This window comes from Podarcis bocagei (genome assembly GCF_964188305.1).
Source record: "Podarcis bocagei genome assembly, chromosome: 2".
Classification (NCBI taxonomy): domain Eukaryota; kingdom Metazoa; phylum Chordata; class Lepidosauria; order Squamata; family Lacertidae; genus Podarcis; species Podarcis bocagei.
This window is the reverse complement of record NC_138126.1, coordinates 82,523,444-82,537,916: the sequence shown is the minus strand read 5'-3', so window position 1 is coordinate 82,537,916 and position 14,473 is coordinate 82,523,444. Positions and strand designations below refer to the sequence as shown.

The following is a 14,473-nucleotide window of genomic DNA, read 5'->3' as shown; positions in this document are numbered from 1 at the left end:
AGAGGTGCTAGCTTGTGAGAGCAAGGGGGGGGCATTGTGACATCCTGGTGTCACATGTATGAGAATCACGTATCTCTCGCTAAGCCAGGCAGAAGCTTCCCAGGCTTTGAGATGGAGGTGCCAGGGGAACATTTAGGGGACTAACCTAGTCTCCCTAGTCCAATGATCACATGCCACTGGCTAGCAGCAATAATGAAAATGCATCAGTGTTAAGAACCTAATACTTTATGGTTAACAGTAGCATTTATAGGTATAGTGTTGGCCCCAGAGTATGGACTGCATGCGTATGCAGAATGTGAAAGATTATCCTCATGGGATATGAGTGGTTTTCCTCTACTATATTGTAAATGCTTAGAATGATATATTGCATAAATCCCATTAAAAAACAACAAAACAAACCTGTTTCAGGAGAAAAATACTGCTGAGACTGCAGCTTTAAAATCAATACTAACCCCGATTGTAGTTTTTATTTTAAAAAAACTACAAGCATGTTACAGAACTCATGTAATGGCACATACTAGACTACTCCCCATAAGCCAACAAAAACAAATCATTTCTCTCTGAAACACCCCAAAGTCGTTGAATAAAAGCACACAACATCTGTCAGCTTCCTGAAGTTGCTCACCACACCTTTAACTCTTCCCAAGCAAGTCTTTTTTTCTTTTCTTTTTTACATCCCAAATACAGCATGGAGCATGCTCAAGTTCACCTCTCCTGCACTGCCAAGTTTCAAGTCTGTCTGTTGAAACCTCAGTTTCTCATTATAATGGAATAATGCAATCCAGGTGACTCACTCTTAACACAGTCATGACAGGGGCCCTATAATTTTCAGTTTCCCTCTGAACTGTTTAGCCAATTAGAATGGGTGGGTACATGTTAAATTGTTATCTCCCCTTAGCTGCAAGGTACCTAGAATGAACCTCTGTCCATGTTGTATGCAAGCCAAACATTCCTGGAAAGACTTTTCACCCTTCCATACAGAACTTTGCACCTTTAAGCTTTTATGAACTCTCCCAGCCCCTCTTCTTCAGGAGAGCTTCTAAAACAGGTATGGGGGTGGGATTTGTGGCCGTCCAGATGATGCTGGACTAAAACCATCATCAACTCCCCAGCCAGCAGAGCCAATTAGCAGAGAGGATGGGAGCTGTAGTATAACATCTGTGGACCCAAAGGTTCCCAAAAGCTGGTTGGCATGCATACTTGTGGTATGATAAGGTTAAAGCACACAAAGCGTTCAAAAACCACATTGTCAGAAAAGCACTGTTTAATGTCTGGATAAGATATAAGGACTTGTTAGAAAATAAAACCCCAAGATGGTTGTCACCAATGGAAGCAAAGGCTCAGAAAAAACTCAATATGGAGGCCAAATGGCCGAAGTATTGGGAAATTTCGGAACAAGAGGGAGACAGATTAAAACTGCAGAGCTTTGAAAAGTTAAAAAACAGAGTGCGAGATTGGCTCCATTATTATCAAATAATGGAGGCATATAATTTGGACAAAAAATTAGGCTTCCAGGTGGAAAAATCAAAATTGGAAACAGAATTGTTAGACTCTAAAGTTAAGAATTTGTCAAGAATGTATAACTTGCTGTTGAAATGGAATACTCAAGATGAAACGGTGAAATCTGCTATGATTAAATGGGCACAAGATGTTGGACACAATATTATGATGGCTGACTGGGAACAGTTATGGACCACTGGTATGAAGTTTATGGCATGTAATGCCTTAAAAGAGAATTTAATGAAAATGATCTACAGGTGGTACATAACACCAGTCATGCTTGCAAAAATCTATCATCTGCCCGATAACAAATGTTGGAAATGTAATGAAACTGAAGGTACATTCTTTCACCTTTGGTGGACATGCCCAAAGATTAAGGCATTCTGGGAGATGATCTATAATGAAATGAAAAAGGTATTTAAATATACCTTCCTGAAGAAACCAGAGGCCTTTCTCCTGGGCATGGTCGGCCAATTGGTGGCAAAGAAAGATAGAACTTTTTTTTATGTATGCCACAACAGCAGCAAGAATACTTATCGCAAAGTATTGGAAGACACAAGATCTACCCACCAGGGAAGAATGGCAGATGAAGCTGATGGACTACATGGAACTGGCAGAAATGACTGGCAGAATACGAGACCAGGGAGAAGAGTCGGTGGAAGAAGATTGGAAAAAATTTAAAGTATATTTACAGAAATATTGCAAAATTAATGAATGTTAGAAGGATGCTGGAATGAAGCTATATGGCTTTAGCAGAAATGTAATAAAGAATTAAGTTAAAACTGATTGATAATGGGCCAAAATGGAAAAATTTAAGGTTAGACCGTTAAGATAAATTATAGAACAAAAATTGAGAAAGATGGAAAGAATTTGCTGAAATAGCTAATTGAACTAGAATACAAAAAAGGGAGGTGTGAGGAGGTCAATGAAACAAGTAAATGAAAGGTAAAGATATGGAATATTGGATGTGTGTTTTAGTGGTTTTGTTTCTTTTTGCTGTATTGTTGTATTGTTCTTCTATGTTTTTTTTAATGTATTGTAAGGTATGTTCTGTTAAATTTTCTATTGTTTTCTTTTTTTCTTTTTTCTGTAATCTTTAAACTTCTAATAAATATCATTTTAAAAAACAAAAAACAAAGGTTCCCAAAAGCAACCATTTTATAACAACTGAACAAAACACAAAGTGCAGGAATTACCATTATTTCACACATGTACATGAACTTTCAGTGCTCAAAGAGATTCTGTCTTTGAGGGGAAAGTTAAATATTTAATTATGTGATTAGTCTTGATTATACTTGAAATGTTCACCGAGCATTTGATTCAAAATCCACCTAGCCTCAAATGCCCACCCTGCTCCCATAACCGAAGAATTTAGGACAATTTAAACTAGTTTTAGCAAGCTCTACAGAATATCTTTTTGTTACAGATGTTGTATCATAGATTCCAATTTGTGCAAAGCCAAAAGCAAGAAACAGAAAATAATGGCACTATCAAGACACAAGCAACTACCAGAAAACCCCATTCCTGCGGTATCATGAAACCACATGCGTCAGAACCCCCTTAAGGTTTTTATGACAAGAACCACCGCGGCAGTAAAAACAGCTTTTGATTCTGGACACTTCAATAAGCATTTACTCTAACATTTAACATTTATCGAATCCATATGAAATCTAACTGGGCTATTTCATGCTACTGCATGAAGCAAGCCAAGGACTGATCATTATAATGCCCGCTCAATAAACCTTCTCTACAAATGTCAATGCAATTTGCTGTCCAAGAAAAAGGCTGAACATGCAAACATTTCCAGGCATATAGCCCTTGCAGCTTCCGTCTCCTTTTCGCACAACATTAGTGGTTTTATTTTGGTTTTTTTACTTAGAGACATAGGAACAATCCTGGGCTTTGACTTGAAAACACGAGTTGCTTGCTTATAGATCAGGCTTCCTCAACCTTGGCCCTCCAGATGTTATGAGACTACAATTCCCATCATCCCTGACCACTGGTCCTGCTAGCTAGGGATCATGGGAGTTGTAGGCCAAAAACATCTGGAAGGCTGAGGTTGAGGAAGCCTGTTATAGATCTAACTGCTTTACTGTGCAAGTCGCATATCCAGCTTCAGTTGCATATCTGCAAAAGAACATATGTGGCCTATATGCTGTATAAATAATTAAGGATATAATCCTAATCATGTCTACTCAAAAGTAAATTCCACTGAATTCAACAGGCTTACTCCAAGGTAACAGGTTAGGACTGGAATCTATATCAGACCCATCATCAGCCTAAAAGTAGGGGAAGGGACCTAAAAAGTAGGGAGGGAGTTTATCCCAAGGTGAATATTAAAGCTTTATTTATATTCACTGAGGCTATATTGATGGTGGTAATGGTAATACTGATCATTATGGTTTACCTGCAACAGACCCTGCAGCAGCAGTAGGCCAGGCCACATGAGAAGTATTTCTGGGGTTGCCAGAGCACAACACACTCCTCCTCCATTTCCCTCTGTTCTTCATCTCTTTATTTTCATCCATCCATGCCTTGTCAGGTTTACTCCCCATGTCTCTTCCTTAGCCCCTTAGCTCCATTCATTTCCTTGTTGCCTCCATCTCACCCTTCCTTTTTATCTTTTCAATCCTCGTTCTTCCCTCTCTATCCTTCACTTTCTCTTCTTTCCACCCTTCTCCTCCATCTCTCTCTTTCCCGACTTCTTTCCAGTCACTGTCCCTCTCCTGAATCAAATCTGTCCCACATTCCTAGTAACAACTCAGGATTGTATGTACATGGCCAGCAAGAACCTGCCAATGGTGCAGCAGGGACTTCAATGGCAGGAGTTAGGATTCTTCACCTCCGGTAATAATGCAGTACATCAGGTTCATCTCCATCCTGCACTCCAAGGACCAAATTACGTTGAGGCAGAAAGGCAGCTCTGAATAGAAACAGAAGGGCTTCTCTTACACACACACACACACACACACACACACACACACACAGACATTTTTAAGAACATAAAACCTATTTCCATTCAGAATTTAACGGGGCCAACCATCATAAAACATGAAAGCTAATGGGAGTGAACTCTGCAGTGCAAATGGGTGGACACTGCCGCAGCAGCTAGAGTGAAAAAATACACTTTCTTACTCCTTGCTCAGGGTAGACTTGCATAAAACAAAAGAAGAGCCCTGCTGGATCAGCCCAGACCAACACTGTTCTCATAGTGGTCAAGCCAGATGCCCATGGGGAGCCTGTGGGCAGGACCCAAGCACAGCTGGAACCTCCCCACTTGTGGTTCCCAGCAGCTGGCATTCAGAGGCATTCCAACAGTGGAGAGGCAGAACAGCCATCATGGCTGGTGGCCATCAAAAAAAACCCATCCAAAATACCTCAAGCATGAATTATTCATCCTGTTGATTTGCAGAAGCGGGTATAAAGTCTAGCTCTTTCTGTAGCTGTTGCTACAGCAGAATGATGGGAAACCTGAGGCCCTCCAGATAAGTGGTACCTCTGGTTACGAACTTAATTCGTTCCGGAGGTCCGTTCTTAACCTGAAACCGTTCTTAACCTGAGGTACCACTTTAGCTAATGGGGCCTCCAGTTGCCGCCATGCGATTTCTGTTCTCATCCTGAAGCAAAGTTCTTAACCCGAGGTACTACTTCTGGGTTAGTGAGAACAGAAATCGTGTGGCAGTAGCGTAGTGGCAGCAGGAGGCCCCAAATGGTACCACAGGTTAAGAACAGTTTCAGGTTAAGAAAGGACCTCCAGAACGAATTAAGTTCTTAACCTGAGGTACCACTGTAATCATAATAACTGTCCACACTTTTACAGTCCATAAATCATTTAATAGCCATAGGCCTGGGTAAAGAGGAATTTTTTGCCTGGCATCTAAAGACACATAATAATGGTGCCAGGCATGTCTTTCTGGGGGCAGTATTCAGCAATCGAGGGGCCACCACAGAAGAGGCCCGTTCTTTTGTTGCCACCCTCTTAACCTTGCTGGGAGCGGGGGAAACATACAAAAGCACCTCCGATAAAAAGTGCAGGGTCCAGGTCAGTTTGCACCTCAAGGTTTTAACTAGCAAAGAAGAGATATAAGCTAACTTTTTGATCGATCTCTTGACCCATGCATGGGTGAAATAAGCCCCACACCTGGAATCTGAAATATATCTATTGAGGGCCAGCACTTTTAAAAAACAACAACCCTGGTGCTAGTACCTAGGAGTTTAATTTCCCTACCCCACCCTCCAAGTTTTAAGACTATAAATCTTAAACCCACTGTCCTAGGAGTAAGCTCAACTTGTCTCCTAGTAATGCGATGAATTTTGTTGCATGCTTCAAATATGCACCAGAAACATTGTGGCACACATTAAGATTCTGCGGTGCTGAACTGTTTAATAGGCATCCCCTCCTTACCTCAACACCTAATCACAGTGCAAGCTGAGTGCTGATTACATTTTCCATTATTTTCAATAATTGTTCACCTAATTATATAAAACTGGCTTAGCCTAATTTGTCTTCTTTCAAATTAATTTGCTTTTCGGTGTACATTAGTGGATGCATCTCCCACTGTTACTCGTGTGTCTGCAACCACTTTTATTCATTTAGGGCTATTTTCTCTTTTAAAATGAAATTATTTGGTATAACAATAAGGCTAATAGAATTGCATAACGTGAACAAATCAGAACCAGCTGCTTTGGGGGGAAAGCAATCTAATCCAGTTTTCCCCTCTTCCTTCCCCAAGGGGTCTTTCCATGGGTGTAGCCAAGGGGGGCAGGGAGGGCAGCTGCCCCCCTAAGTAAATAATAAAAAAGACTTAAACTGAGGCTCTGACCCCGCTCCCTTACACACAAACATAAATCCTGGGTCTATCCCAGGTTGCAAAGTGTCTTCTAGAATGGACAAAAATAAAGAGGGAAAGCAAGAGTGTGGTTTTGTTTTCTTAAATTTTTATCCCCCTCCTGCTTTTCCTAAAAAAGGGGAAACATTTTAGCTCCATAGTAAGTATGTGAGGTAGGTTTGGCTACCAGTAATGACTTGCCCAAGGCCGTTCAATAAAATCATGGTCAAGGTAAGGGATTTCAGCCACAGCTTGCAAATCCATAAATGAGCAAGCAAGCAACCATTATTCTTGTAGTAGGTTGGAACTATATTTCAGACCAGTTACCCAAACAGATTCTGAGAAAAGAAAGGATCAGAATATTTGATGAATATTGAAAACAATGAGATTAGAGTGATTGGAGTGGGAAGTAAGAATGTTGTCACAAAACATAGCTACAGCTCATGGCACCACTAGAAGCGGCATAATGTCGCTGAGTTGCAGAACTGCAGGGGAGGGTTTCCTGCAGCAGTAGCAGCAGCAGCAAGAGGGCTGGACTAGATGACCTGGAAGTGTCTTCAAACTCAGATTCTAAAACGGAAACTTCCAAAGTCTGAGATTCAAGTTCCTTAGTATCCAAGCCAAAACCTCATTGAATTTCAGCTCAGCTCCGAAATAACTTTGGCCCATTCTAAGCTGGCCCACTGCCTTCCCCTTCCTCCAATACTTACGAAGAGGTGCACAAATCCTCAGTCCTTACTAAGGACCTGGTAAACCACAATTCCAAAAAACAAACAAACAAAAAACACCCTATGACTCTTTCCACTGGGTACTTTCTGTGGGTAAAACTTTGGGGTCTACTGAAGGGCAGTGGAGCAGCCTCATACACATGGGTATGTATAGCTCCTGCAACTGCTATTGGAAGGTAAATTGTGGGGATGGATGCTTGCAAGTAGGGAAGGAGGGGAAACACTGTAGGGAAGTTCAGGTGGCATAGTGGAAGTCTTGCAAGGAAGCACTTCCATTCCCCCCCCCCAAAAAAAAAAATCCCACAGAAAAGGCCCTATTCCCACCACCAACAACAACCTGGAAAAAAATGTATGAAAAGCTCAGAAATAATAAGTCCATTTGAAATTGAAAGGAAAGGGGAAACTCCTATTCCCAGTAGTATAGTTATTTCATAAAGTTATGAAAACCAGGATTTATATTGTGTATGCACACAAACATTCACACACTGAAAACTCCATAAAGAAATTACAGTGTAAACAAGTATTTATTCCAACACCCAGTAAAACATTTTTCGACCAAACGTCATGGCAACAATCTCGCTATAAGACTATCCTGCGAGAGAGAGAGAGCGAGAGAGAGAGAGAGAGAGAGAGAGAGAGAGAGAGAGAGAGAGAGAGAGCGCACAAACAGCATGATTTTCCTTTTGGGAAAGAACACCAAGGGTGTGTGAGAGAGATGATATCTCTACCTGGTATTTTCACCTTGAAAAATGGTGTGTATAATATTAGCCAACAGCTGCCTAGTTCCAGCATTAAGATGTTTTACAATTTGTACTCCCATCTTGTCCCTTGGTATTTCACATCTTCCTGCAGAATGCAAAGCTTTTTATATTAGAGACTAACTCCAACAAGCTTTCCCATCAGAGATGCAACTACAGCCAATTCCATGAAGGAGCTTTGGAGCCTTTCCATCTGCCCCAGGAACCTTACCAAGGAAAATGGCCTCCATGTTTCCCAAGGAGCAAGACTCATTGTTATCCCAGCCATTGCCAAATGGTGAGCCGCACCTTTGCCTTATGGATAACCTGCAGAAATTTCCAGCAGTGAACACAGGAGGTGAAAGACAGCAATAAGTATTCAGGTAAACAGAAGGTGAAGCTGCTACTTCTGAACAAACACACAAACACACGCAGTTTAATTGGCGATTCCACATATGAAATACTGTACTAAGTACCTGTGCTGCTGTTAGCTATTTTAAATTCTTTTATATTTTGTGTTTTAAATTTGTAACCTTAGGGTGAAAGGAGGGTAATAAGTAACAGTAACACAGAAGATGGGATACAGCTCTCTCCGGCTCACTCACAAACCAGAGGACGTAGACTGTTTTAAATAACTTTGTTTCTAAAGCAAGTGGCATCATATGCTCCAAGCCTGTTTCTTCTACCTTTCCATTGGACCTAGTTTGGGTACTAAGGCTTAAAGAGATGAGGAGGGTTTTATCTAATGATGGCTACAGAACAGCAGCTGCAATACCCAGGCATTCGATTTTTTTCAGTGACTCTGAGTTCTATCTCGTTGCATTGCAGGAGGGTTATTTAAGATGCCTCCGAAGAAAGATACTAATAAGACTTTCCAGATTTTTTCCCCAGTGCTCCAATAATTCAAACTCTAATGAAAGATCCATTAGCAGAATACACTTTCACTGCTCAGTCTACAGACAGGCAGCATTCACAGAGTGTTCTCCGTTAACTACTCATGTGCCTAGGAAGTGCCACAGGAAGCTGCCTTATTTTAAGTCAGGCCACTGGTCTTTCTAGCTTAGTATTGTCCACACTGAATATGAGCTAATAGCATAGTAAACTAGTGTCATTTTTAAGTTGACTTTCTCTGCAGTTAGTTTTCACTGAAAAAAACATCAAATAAGCAGAGGCATCACTGTCATAACTGCCCCAACCTGAAGAAGTGTAAGTGTCCTCACAAAATTGTGACAACAGATATTCCTTGTTGATCCATTACAAGTCACCATGGTGCTTATCTTTGTACTAGGTTTGTCTCTTTCTGTCTCCCTTGTCTTTTCTCCCACCCATTGGACATCCCACGCTATCACAAAAAGTCAGCCTACTTTTTTATCTGACTCTTTGCATGAGTGTACATTGGTCATTGGTGCACAGACTTGGGAACCATGGGTTTCAAGTTCAAACCTCTCCATTCAGCCACAAGTTCAGAAGATAGCCTCAGTTAAATTACTCTGGGCTTCAGTGAACCCAGTCTATAAAATGGAATCAATAATGATGTAACTACAGAGGTTTATTTATTTATCACATTTGCATCCTATTGCTTAGTTATGGTGTGTGGGGGAAACTGTACAACTTTTGAACTTTTCAAGAAATTCTTCAGGAACAGTGTTTTATATTAATTCAGTAGCTACTTAAAGGAGCAGACAAATCAGATAAAACAGCAGCTAAAGTCCTATGATCTAACTATGTGCTGATTTGCGTACAGTGGTGCCCCGCAAGACGAATGCCTCGCAAGACGGAAAACTTGCTAGACGAAAGGGTTTTCCATTTTTGAGCTGCTTCGCAAGACGAATTTCCCTATGGGCTTGCTTAGCAAGACGAAAACGTCTTGCAAGTTTGTTTCCTTTTTCTTAACACCATTAATACAGTTGCGACTTGACTTCGAGGAGCAACTCATAGAACGCAGTGTACATAGTAGCCTTTTTTGAGGTTTTTAAAGACTTTGGTGATTTTTGAAGCTTTTCCAAAACTTCTTTTGCAGCCATTTGGTAAGTTAAGCTTTTAAAACTTTTTGGGGGGGTTTTGGATTTTGGGTTGGGGTGTTTGGAATTCAAGGACTTGGTGTTGGGAAGGGGTTTGCAAGAATCTGGAAGCTTGTGTGTTTTTTTCTGCATTTTTATGATTTTCTGTGACCATTGGGCCACTCTGCTGTTTTTTTTAAAAAAAAATCTGGATTTGAATTTCTGTGTGCTGGGTGGCTGGGGGAACAGTTGGGGAGGGGTTTGCAAGAATCTGGAAGCTTGTGGGTTTTTTTCTGCATTTTTATGATTTTCTGTGACCATTGGGCCACTCTGCTGTTTTTTAAAAAAAAAAAATCTGGGTTTGAATTTTGAAATGCTCTTTACAGTATGTGTGACTTTAAAGAGCACTTAATAAACTCTTGTTGTACCAAATTTGGCTTTGTTTGGACTTTTTTTGACCATAGGAACGCATTAATTGATTTTCAATGCATTCCTATGGGAAACCGTGCTTCGCAAGACGAAAAATTCACTAGACGAAAAAATTCGCGGAACAAATTAATTTCGTCTTGCGAGGCACCACTGTATTAAGCTGCAAGTAGTTTGAGGAAAGGCTGTGGCACCTTGCTCTTAGATATGCAAGTCTGGAAATTCTGGAGAGATCTACTCATCATTAGCAGCAGCCAAAGAAAATTAAATTGTTATACATAAGAAATGTTTAAGCCTTCAAGCATCTACCAATCCACAGAAATATACCAGTTCAAACAGAGCTCAGCAGAAAATTCCTTCCTGGCACATATCCAGAAATGTTCTTCCAATTCCACTTTTCTCTACTGCTGATTACAGAAAAAGATGCTTCACTTGTCCAAGCATCATCAAAATGTCACTTAGGTGACAAACCTACACTTACTAATGAGAAAGGACCATTGAATTCAGTGGATCTTATTGCAGAGTAGACATGCACAGGATCATGCTGTAATGTTAGCAGAGTCATTGATATAGGAAAGCATCAATAAAAAGAATTTAAAAAGTGAGTGCAAATAAACACAAAAATTGTTCTTGAAAAATTTAGTAACTGAATGTGTATGTGTGCAGCTGGACACCTACAATAATGGCATGGTGGAAAAACAAGTCATTTGAATGTGATGTGTGCACCGGGTCCTTCACTTATGTGACCATATCAATATTCACAGATAACAGGGTACAAAACTACATGTTTAAAAAATGCAAATAATTTTTTTACTGAAAATGATTTGAAATTGCATTTCAATTACATAAATTAATATTTGCATTTGCGATACAATCCTATACTTGTAACATGCAAAGTATGACAGCTATGACTCTCAAATCCTGTGGTGGTAAAGTTGCTCCCTTAATAAATGGAAACCTAAGACTACTTCTTGCCTTGCTGTGTGGTACAGCATATTATTGAATCCAATGTGTTCTATGTTGAATTTTTAAGTTCAGTTCATTTGTGTGTCTTTTCTCGCATTCATGCACTGGCTCCGCTTCCCTATATATTATGTTCACTCACACACACACACTTTTCTGTGCTTAACAGCAAGGCAAAACTGACTGCACTGAGTTATTTACTTTGCTGCAGTTTAATCCTAGGTAGCTCCAAGAAACTGCAGCCCTTCTCCATTAACATACACTGCTCTTTCTTCCATCCCCTGTTCTGCTAAGTAAAAGAAACATCTTCCACAATGCTGTGAACCTCAATACCATAAAAAATTAATAAAAGCCTACAGGACACTTCCCATCCCAACCCCAGCTTTGTTCCTGCACACCTCCTCCCCTCACTTTCTACTTCTTAAAGGATACTTGTGCTTTGTTGCCTACCCTCCATCTGTTTGCACCATGCCCAGTATTCAGTAGTAGTGAAGTAAAGGTTTCTAACTTACATCAGAGGCTATCTATTATCACCTGGGGCAGCCCCTTGCCAATACACAACTTCCTTATAAGTAATTACAGAGCAAAGCAAAGCACTAATCAAACACAGTTCAACGTTTCCTCGGGTTCCTCTTTTTCACGTTCCTCTTTACATAACTAACACACACCGTAGATACTACAACATCACCTAGTTACTTTGTCAGTATGCATTTCCACTGGCAGGAAACTTTTGCTTTTGATAGTCATGCCTTTTATTATTCCTTTCGAAGGAAAAAAAACCCTTTTAAATGTACCGTTACTTCCGAAGATATCTATTACATCACGGGGGGGGGGGTTGCCAATACAGAACTTCCCTCTCTGACCAGGTAAGAAATTATGGAGCAAAACAAAGCAATAAGCAAAGTTCAAAGTTCTGCCACGTTCCTTTACCTACCTCTAGCACAATGTATAAACTCTCTAGCATCACCTAACTATTAATTCGGTGGACGCATTTGGACGGGCAGGGAACTTTTGTTTTTGACACCCTCTTTCAGACCAAGGTTATATTTCTTCTGATCCGGATTATTTACTTTGGGCTGCTTCCCAGGTATTGTCATATTTTCCAACAGGAAGGCTGCCTTCTTTTTAAGAGTCCTCTACTCTAGCAAATTACTTCCAGGCACTATCTGGAGGCAGGCGACCGAGAACCACCAGACAGTGCGTGTACGAACATGCCTTCGAAAGATAAATTCTCCATAACAACTTCCGGGAAACCTATCAGCAGCGTGCAAGCAAACCGGTATTAGTAGACGCAAGAGTGCCTCTGAACATATGCAGAATACCTCATCATCCCTAGGCAGCCTGGCAGAGCCTGTCCTCACGAGGGGGGTGGAGAGGCAACTCTGGCTTACTTTCCTTGTTGGAAAAGAGGTCCAGAGATAAAATAAGCCAGCGATCGGAAATAAAGCAACTGGGGAGACTGGGACGCGTGCAAGCCGGCGCGCACGGGCAGCCCAGCAGGAGCAAGGTCTCACCATTGCAGGGAGAGCAGCCCGGACGCCCCCACCATGGTCCAGCTGCCCCGCTGCTCACGTGGTCGGCTGCATCTGCTCCGCGGCGGCTCTTCGCGCCGTCGTCTCCTCCGGGTAGAGGCGAGGCGGGCGTCTCGCACGGCGGGGAAGGAGCGCGCCGCCTCGACCATTCGCTCCGTCCCGCGTCTTTCACTCACTATCCGGCGCCGCGGAGGGAAGTCAAAGCCGCTCAGCCGCCGCGGCTGCTGCCTGCTAACACTTTGCGCGCCCCTCCGCCGCTTCAGTGAAGTTGCTGTCCTGGGATGAAGCGAAGGGAAAGCCGCGCAGAGCAGACCTTCAAGCTCCTTCACGGACGGGCTGCCTCCTCTCCTCTCTCTCTCTGAGGCAGCCGGCTTCTCCCGCTTTCCCTCCAGCTGCCTTTCTTAGGTAGGAAGCGCGCTGCCTGCTTTGCGCCGGCCAGTCAGTGGCAGCCAATCAGAGCGCGCTCCCCGCCGGGCGCCTTCCTCCGCTCCAGAGGGGGAAACGGCGGAGGAAGAATAATCCGTGGGGAGCCGCAGAGCAATTCGGCAACGAGGGAAACCAGGCGCTTCCCCGGCTTGCGCTACGGTACCTTGCAGTGTTGCGTGCGCGAGCGAGCGCTCTCTCTCTCTCTGGAGGGAAGGAAAAGACGCCTGTTCGGAAGCCTCGCTTCTCTTTATATCACGATGCGGGGGCGGGGGGAGCGAGGCAGCTGCCCCACCTGCGGCGCAAGAAAGGACTCCGCGGAGTTTTCTGCGTTTCCCTTCGCGCTCGTGGAAGCACGCGGGCGACCGCGCAGCCAAGCCTCGTGGAAGCGCCTCTGCCTCCTCCGCACGCCGCGGGTCAAACCGTCAGTGGCAACAGGTGCTGCTGATCTCGCCTCGGGCTTGCAGAGCAACCGCCGGGTGGGAATGCGCGCGCTTTCCGGTCAACCGCAGACATCTGGCCGCCGAGTCCCTCCAGCCGGGAGTTGCTTCTGTGCCCCAGGCCTGCGCTTTAACTGGCTGCAGAGCCGGAGGACAGGCAGCAGGAGGGGCTGCTTCGCTCAGCAGCGCGGTACTGCGAGCCCCGAGAAAGCGGAACTTTTTCCTGCCCTGCAGGTGTGCCCCCAAAGTAATGGGGAATCTTCAGGACAAGGAAGGACTAGGGAGTAAACCCAACACAAATCCGGAGTGGAGTCCCTAAAGTGGTTGGATGGCACCTTGTATGCTTCCTGGCAACTCCTTGGCACCAAACTGGTGCCAAGCGTATTGCTCTGCTTTTCTTTGGATCGCATCAGGGAGGCCAAGAGGGAAGTCTTGTCGCCTGGGCAGCCCAGGACCTCCACACACACGGCCCAGGCTTGTGCCCCAGGAAGCTCACGTTGCTGCTGCTGACGCAGCGGTTTGATTTTACCCCCAGAGGTGCACTCCATTGTCTTTTGAGAAGGGCGAAACTAGGTTTTATTTCACCCAGGAGCCTCAATGGACGCTTCATGGGGGGGGGGGGAGCTAGCTAGCCGCCCCCATAGCTACAGCACTGCTTTTGAGACAGACAGATGCCAGCAACAAGGGGCTCTTTACTTTAGGCTACAGCCTAAAATAGGTTGGGGGATCTGCGGTCTTCCAGACTTTCCTGGCCTGTAGTTCAATGGAAGAGCACATGCTGCACATGCAGAAAAGGTCCCAGGCTCAACCTCAAGTGTCTCCTGGCAACAGGCCACTTCCTGAAAGGTCAGAGAGCACCTGTCCATCAGTGTAGACAATACCGAGCTAAATCGAG

General features: G+C 43.4%; 1 protein-coding gene across 4 annotated transcripts in view; it reads right to left on the bottom strand.

Moving 5' to 3' along the window:
- HTR4 (5-hydroxytryptamine receptor 4) overlaps positions 1–13,608 on the bottom strand; it is a 178,752-nt gene extending 165,144 nt beyond the window's left edge. For 3 of the 4 annotated variants that reach the window (XM_081178633.1, XM_081178629.1, XM_081178630.1), the window contains exon 1: positions 12,698–13,608. The gene's annotated coding sequence lies outside the window, so the exon portion shown is untranslated. Of the gene's footprint in view, positions 1–12,117; positions 12,441–12,697 lie in introns of those variants that run through there. The other variant, XM_081178631.1, reaches the window with a different exon arrangement.
- Between the last annotated feature and the right edge of the window lie 865 nt (positions 13,609–14,473).